The sequence below is a fragment of the Prinia subflava genome, chromosome 8 (assembly GCF_021018805.1).
Source record: "Prinia subflava isolate CZ2003 ecotype Zambia chromosome 8, Cam_Psub_1.2, whole genome shotgun sequence".
In the NCBI taxonomy this organism is placed as follows: domain Eukaryota; kingdom Metazoa; phylum Chordata; class Aves; order Passeriformes; family Cisticolidae; genus Prinia; species Prinia subflava.
In genome coordinates, this window is record NC_086254.1 from 28,042,640 (window position 1) to 28,050,500 (window position 7,861).

Sequence of the window (7,861 nt, forward strand, 5' to 3'; positions counted from 1 at the left end):
ATGCTAAAGCCCCACAGCCTGTTAGTTACTGCCTTCCCATTTTATTCAGACAAAATGATTCCTCTCTGGGCCTGAAACTTAAGGACACCCTATTGTCGCAGGCCCTGAAAAGTATAAACAAAAAGTAAGTTGAGGAGGTGCTAACGGGGGGTAAATGACTTCATTACCTGAAGCTGCAATTGGAGGAGTAACCCCCGAAATGTAAACGGACCAGACTTATAATTGTGTGAAAAACTCGTGACCAATGTCCACCTTGGGTGTAGCCCCTCTTGGAGGCTTTTGACTGCCCAAGGTACCTATTGAAGGCCTTTAATAAATCCCTGCTTTTACTCTCCTAATCCAGTCTAGCCTCTGTTCTAGGTAGCCACTCCAAGGCATCAACCCATCCCTCATCCTCCCAGTGCTGAGCCAGGGCAGCCCCACGGCTCCATCCGTGAGGAGATGCTCAGAGGGGCCTGGAGCAGGGACATGCACACTCCACAGCAGGGCAGGGTGCCTAAGGCAGCATCTCCCCCTGCCCTCTGGGTGCTCATTAGGATTTGAGCCCTGGTGCATTAACCTTTTGTGTTGCCTTGGAATTCTCACACATTGCAGGGCTGGGAGTTAAGGGAGCTCAGAACCTTGCAGGATTAACTCCATAACAAAGCTCTGGGGAGAATACAGTTGTATTTATCTCTGAACAGCCTGTGCTGATGAGAGCAGGGGGAATTCTCTCATTCCTTCTGTCTCCAGACTTGTTCCCACCTCTGTCCTCCACAGCAACACATTGATTCTCTTTTTCTCTGACCAATGACTCATTGTGCCTGCAAAACACAATAATCCACACATTTCTTCCTCTCTGGATTTCTCTTCTTCCTGTTGCTCACTCAGGCATATCCTGGGAATTTCTGAATAAGGCTCTTTATTAATGAAGCAACAGGAGGATTTGTGGTTCTGGCTGTGCTTAAACAAAGCAACAAACAAAGCGAGCCAAGCATTGAAAGAGGAAATGAAGCAAAGCAGAAAGTCATGGCCTCATTAAGACTTCCAGCTCTACAACTATTAAAGAGCTTGTGTCACAAATCAGATGAACCTCTACATTTTATTTGTAAATGCCAGACTCCATTGTAAAGAACCCACAAAGAGCAAGGAGGCAGCTTTCACTTCTCTTAAGATCCACAAAGATGGATTTTTAAATTAGAGAACTGAAGCATGTTTCTCCAGACAAGTTTGTTCTCCAAGGATAGCTTTGGTTTCACTGCTCAGCTTTGTGGATCTAAATTAGGCTCTTGTCCTTCCTCACCAGAGGGCAAACACTGCCTAATTTACTCAGTGAAGAAATCTGGAATTGAGTGACTGACAAATCCTTTCCTCTCCCCCATCAGCTCCAGCAGCAGATCACAACTTCCCAGCCAGTGCAAACCTGTCTGAGGGTGCTGCAGGCTACAGGCAAAGCCAGAGCCCACGAGAACAGGGTGTAATTACCTGGATGAGGTGACTGAGTAAGTTACAACCCTCCCTGAGCTCCTGGCCTGGTGATGGGAAGTGTCACAGACCTGTGAACAGCCTGGGCTATGAAGGTCAGGGGCAGGACCTGTCCCTCCTTCTGGAGAGCAGGAGCTTCTCCAGCCACCCCTGTTTGCAGCACCGGAGCTCAGGAGCTCCCTGATTTGAAACTCTTGATGCCACTTCACAGACATGACCTAGAACAACTCCCACACCTGCCTGAACAGAGGATATTTTAGCCAGGCATGGAGAGAAGAGTGATCTGAGCCTGAAATACCTCAAGTGCCCTCACCAAGGCTGCTGTGAAGATCTCTGGGCTTTGCCAGAGACAGGCCCTACTCCAGGCTCTGTCTCAATGACTTCAGCCTTCATTCTCATGCCCACATCAGTGTGAATGTGATCTGTGTCCTCTGTGCAAAAATCAGCATTAAAAAAATGCAGCCAGTGCTAAAAACTTGGTCATAAATATTGTGCTTGGCACAAAGCTTTGGCCATAAATATTTCCTTGGTTAACCAATAGGAAATGATAGCTCTTAAATCTCAATTATAGTTGAGTAGTAACTGGCTCACACTCTTTGGCACCGGGGTCCTGCCTTGCTTGTGTGGCAAATAAGGGCAGCTTTCCCATAGCTTTGGAAGCAACCCTGAAACTCTGATTCCTGATTTCCAGAGTTCAACAGCGTTGGTTTTCTTTCCTAATTTAGAAAGAGCTGGGGTGAAAAAAACTTCATGTTTAGACTTCCTTAAGCTCTGTCCAAAAGCTTCCTGCAGTAGATATTGTAGTGGCAGCTCTTTTCCAGCTTTTTATTTCTCCATCAATTTCTTTGTTTGGTGGATTCATTCATGTATAGCTCACAGACTGTCTCAGGATGTGAATTTTCAGAAGTGCTGCATGAACAGGGAAGGAAAGGTGGTGTTTTGTAGTGAATCTTTGGAACTGGAAGTTGCTGAGATGCTACCATCCTGTCTGGTAGTTTAGCTATGGTCAAGCCTGTTGAGATACCTTTCACATCTACTATAAAGTCTATGTTCAGAGTTTAAAAAAAAACAGTAAAGAGGATTCAGAGCACCATCTTTTATGGCTGCAGACAAGCTGTGGCCACTCTCACCCTTCTGGTATGTGCTGGGGGTGCTGCCTCTCCCCACTGTGCACCTGGGAAGGAGGGACCATTCAGGAGCTCCAGAAAAAGCTGTCCTAAGTCTGGATTAGGGCCAAAGAACCCCTCCACATCTCTATTTGTACAACAGATGAAAAAGCCTTTGGATAACCAGGAAGGCAGAGCCTGATTTGTCTGCACCCTCCTCCCACGTTTCTGGTACCTTCAGGCTCACATCTTCTCTCTGCTCATTAAGACACAGGCTTCTATTATTTTCCTGCTGACGGGCCCACACAAAAAGAAACATCAGCCATCTGTTACTCCCACGGTTTTCTGGATCACAAGAGTGTTGTTGATTAAGGAGGAAGGTTTTTTTCCCAAAAAGCACCCATTTCCCACTGATTTCCCAAAAAATATAGCGTCTTTGTCTAAAATTACAGCTTCTTGTCCCTCACGTTAACAACACACTGGCCTTTACTTCAGACCCATGTACTACACTTGTATTTGCACAGCAGTTATTTACAGCACTACTCACTGTTCAGTCAGAGTGGAGGAACACAAACACTTGAATTCAAGTGCCTGGATATCTTTGGAAATTTGGACCATGCCCACCAAAGCATTGTCAGAAAACCACAGCAGTCTCATGCTATTCAGGAACTCAGTTATTTTTTTCCTCTTTCCTACAAAACCAATTTATCATGATGTCTTCAGGCCTCATCCTGCCACTCCAAACATCCAAAAGTTCAGGGATATTTATACCTGGACTGTTTCTAATTTTGCCAAGCAAGATGATTGGCCTGGCAAGGCTACAGCAACTCCCATCATGATGACTGTAGAGCTTGGAATTAGCATGAAGATACTTTGACATATTTTATTCCTGATTCTATTCTTCTTCTTTTGGCACGGGCTGGTGTCCCATATGTCCCATTGTTGGACCCTGCACCAGCTGAAGGAAAAGCATCTTTGATTGACACTTGAAAATACCAAGTTGTGCCTTTGGGCTGGCTCAGGCTGAAAATGCTCTTGGCAAATGGAAACAGTCATGTCATTTTTATTTCACTGTTCAACAGGAAGAAGACATTTTATACACTGAGCAATACATATAAAAGTTTATTCTCTGAGGGGGTGAAATATTCCTCTTTTGATCTCCTGTAGCATGTTTCCAACTGGAAATGGGCTTCAGATCACACATTCAGTCTGAAAGGAACTTGGAGGAATAAAAACCCATTCCCAGCTCTGGCCTCTGGGTTTAGAAATCAAATGTCTTCTTCCCTGAAGAACACAACTCTTGGTCTGACCAGCCTCCTGCTCCACGGGTTCAAAACTCTTGTGTGGGATTACCCACACCCAAGGTACACCCAAAGAACAAGATCAGCCACCTCCTTTCATCTGTGAGGATGGAAATGCAACCAAAATGTACAGAATGGCCTGGGGATAGAAGTTTGGAAACATGGACACTGGGTATTTCTTTTTCTAACACATCTACAAAACCACAATGTTTCTCAACTTACTTTCCTTGAAGTCCTCTGGACTATCCTCACCATCAGGAGTAAAAGTAATCTGTTCTTTCAAATTTGCCATCATGGAATACGAGAGAAATTAAAAAGGACTCCCCAGACCATTTCACACAAAAACAGGTGTGGATAAATGAGCAGAAAATAACAAACCCCTATGTTAGCAGCAAGGCTGGTGGTAACATTATTTTTTCTTGTAAACCTGATGAAAGCATTTTACTGCAGTCAGAGAGGTGCTGACTAATTTGTGGGTTGCAGCAGGAAGTTAAATTTGTGTAAAGGAAGAAGAGATGGGCATGGAAAAATTATTCCCTCTGCCTATCCAGAAAGTGCTCATAATAGAATATTTGCAGTCCTCAAATATTCTCAGTCATGATCCTGTTACTGGCAGGGGAATCAAGCCAGGTTCTTGGAACAGGACAAGACTGAAGTCAGCGATTATGTCTGTTTTGTGGGATGAAAATTTTGGTGGATAAAGAGCTGTTCCTATGTGGCAGCAGTTGAGTTTGATCCTATGGCTTGGGATATATATCATATAATATACAGCACGTGTCCTGTAGCCCATAAATTCCTTGAGCAATGGAGATTGTAAATGGAAATCAGACAGACAGCTCCACACAGCACAGAGTGAAAAATCAATCAACTATAATAGCAAATACAAAGGCTGTGCTGCAGGGCTGAAGAGCCATTTTGCTCCATGTATTCAAACACCTGCAGCAGAAGAGGCTCCTGTGAGGCATCTCTTCTCTGATGGAGAGAGATTTCTCATCTCAGTCCTTAATGAACACTCAAATCATTGAGCTGAGCCTTGCTTTGTTCAAGGAAGAAAGTGCTGACCACTTAACATAAAAAAGCGCCCACAAACATGAGTCATAGTCCAAAAAGCAGGAGGTTTTCTTTAAAATCGTAGGAATAAACGTGTATGAGGTTGTTTGCAATCCTTACTACCCCCATCCTACAGAGACCATACACTTCACTTCCTGACTAAGATTTTACAGCTATAAGAAGGAAAAATAAAACAGAGGTTGTCAGATATTTATTTCCTTCCAGTGACTGAGGCTGTTGGTGAGACATCACAAACCCAGGGGTGTAACCCCAGGACCTGGCAGTCCTGAACCTCAGTCCTTCCCCTGGCAGCAGTGTTCAGCCTCTGCCAGTGACTCTGCTGCAGAATTCCAGGGGGAAAAAAGCTGAGAAAGCCAAACCTCTGGCCCCATCTCATCATGGCCTGCTCTCCTCTGGAATATGCTCTTTTTCTGAAAGTGTGGAAAACTTTCTGGATTTGACAACCCACACAACAGTAATGTATTTTTATAGCTGGGGTTTGTTGTTTTTTCCTCCTGCAAGTGAAAGGGAGTTGGAATTCGTGGAAGTGTTTCATTGAGGGATATTTGCTTCAGTGCACTGCCATTGTTTGGGCCTCTATTCACAGAAGGAAAACACAAATGTATAAATTATGCAGACGGAAATCAATGAGGCTTTTGAGGAGAAATTCACTGACAGTGGTTTGGAGTGGCTCCTCTCCGATGTGGCTGGCCACTCAGTCAGCTCTGATCACACCAGGGTTTATTTAAAATCCTGTCAGGTCCCACGCAGAAGTGATTCTATTCCAATACCCCAATCATTTCAGCAAGGTGTAAATTGCTGTGTTATGAGGAATGATGTTGCCTGAGGCAAGTCACCAGCTTTGTGGAGCAGGGCAGGAGATCAGAGGTGAAAGAGATGGCACAAGAGCAGGCAGGGAGCTGACAGAGTATTTCCATTAGGATCCCAAATGTAGCAGCCAAAGCTTCAGACAGAGACAATCATTGCTAGGATACAGGGAAATGTGTCCAGAGTCAAAGCAGCAACTGATTACAAGCAATTCCCCAAACGTTTGAGGGGATGGTTCTCTCTAGTCAGCACTTCAATTTCTTGGTGATTATCCAAGATGTAAGCATCTTTACCCAAATAATCCAGCTGTCAGCCATGAAAATCGATTAAAAGGGAAAGTGGATGTCTGCAAAATGGTCCCTGCAAGAATTTCTGTGTGGTGGAATCCAAGGGGGTCAGCAGTGCTGGTCCCAAGGTGGGAGCTCAGAGCCATGCACATCCTTTTACTTCATCCACATCTCATTGTCCAGCCCTGCCAAGGCTCACCTTGCCTCTCAGATGCCACATTTAAGGGAAAAAGAGCACCAAGAATTTAAATTTAAATTTATACCCCATCTCCCATGAAGATGCAGAGTGTTTAAGGCAGCCAAGGCTGGAGATGGCCCTTGATGGCTTCGGGCATCCCTGGCAGGGTGGGTGAGGGCAGGACCCTGGGGAAAGTTGGGCTGACAGCACCTCCTGGGGAGCTGCTGCCACCAAATCACCACTCACACATCAGATAGCGGCAACCATCACTCCTGAGACACTTAGTGCCTGGGAAAACATGATATTGTCCCAAGCAGAGTGAGGATTTCCACAAGAATCCGTGTTCTCAGGCTGTGCCCTGCACCCAGGAGGTGCCAGCCACTCTGTGGAAGAAGCTGCATTTCCCTGCATTTCCCAGAGCTGGCAGTGGCCCCGCTCCTCCCCGCAGGATCCCGTTTTTATTTCCCACCTCCTTTCCCTGGATCCCCCTCTGGCTGTGTGTGAGGATGCCAGGTGTGAGCAGAGCCCGGAGCTGCCCTTCAGGGGAGGAAAGAACTGACAACAGAAAAGTCTGAACTAGCTAAATGTGCACGAGGGAGGCTTTGTGAGCCTAATTAGAGGTAATTAGAAGTCCTCCAAAGCCATCCAGCAAAGCCCTGATGAATATTTATTGCTCTATTATGGAGTGCTCCAGGTACTCTCCAAGAGCACTGATTGTTTTGGGGGAAGGCAATGATATAAGTACTTTTAAAGCGATTCTTTTCCAGAATTGCACTGCTCTGTGCAGCTTACATGACTTTTACATACTTTTTAAAAATATCACATGGGACCACAATGACTTTTCTCAGGATATGTATGAAAGGTGAGCTGACCTTAATGGAAATCTGTTATTTCCACACTATTTGGAGTTATACTGATGAATTGAGATGTTGTTTGCACCCTGAGCTGTGTGAGCCATTGCCGGTGGAGCTGCTGGTCACACCAGGCTCTCAGGAGGAGGGGAAGGTTTCTGGGGACAGAGAGCAAAAGTCCAGCAGTGACACAGTCACAGCAGCTGCAGACTGAATGATCTCCACCTGTTTGGGATGTGAGCCCTCAAACCATTCAAGGACAGAAGGTAAAGCTGAGTTGCTGGGTTTAGCATGGGGTACCAAGGCAGGATTTTGGAGGATTTTAGTGATACCCGCCTGAAAAAATTTACACATGAGCAAAAGCCACTAAATCCAACCCTCAGAAATCTGGTTTGTGAATGCCTTTCCTTTTAAACTACAAATTGTGGAGCCGTGAAATATCCTACATTTTGTATTATTTTAAATGTGGCTTTGTAAATCTTATATTTGCAGCTGAATCGAGAAAGGAAATTAGTAATTCACAAACAAACCAAACTCGAAAACAAATCATCTTTAAAACCTCATGATTTTAAGCTTTTTCTTGAGATTTTCATTGAACAGACACATTGGTTTGGAGAAAAGGTGCTATGCACAAGCAATTTGTCCCTCTCCCACACAGCATCACGTTGCCCCCAGTGAAAGCAGCACCTGCCCCATCTGCACTGAAAACCAGCAACCACATCCCCATGTGAGAAGGAGAGAAGGAGAAGTTTAACAACCTGAGAAATCCATTCAAGAAGGAAAATTGCTGCAAGGC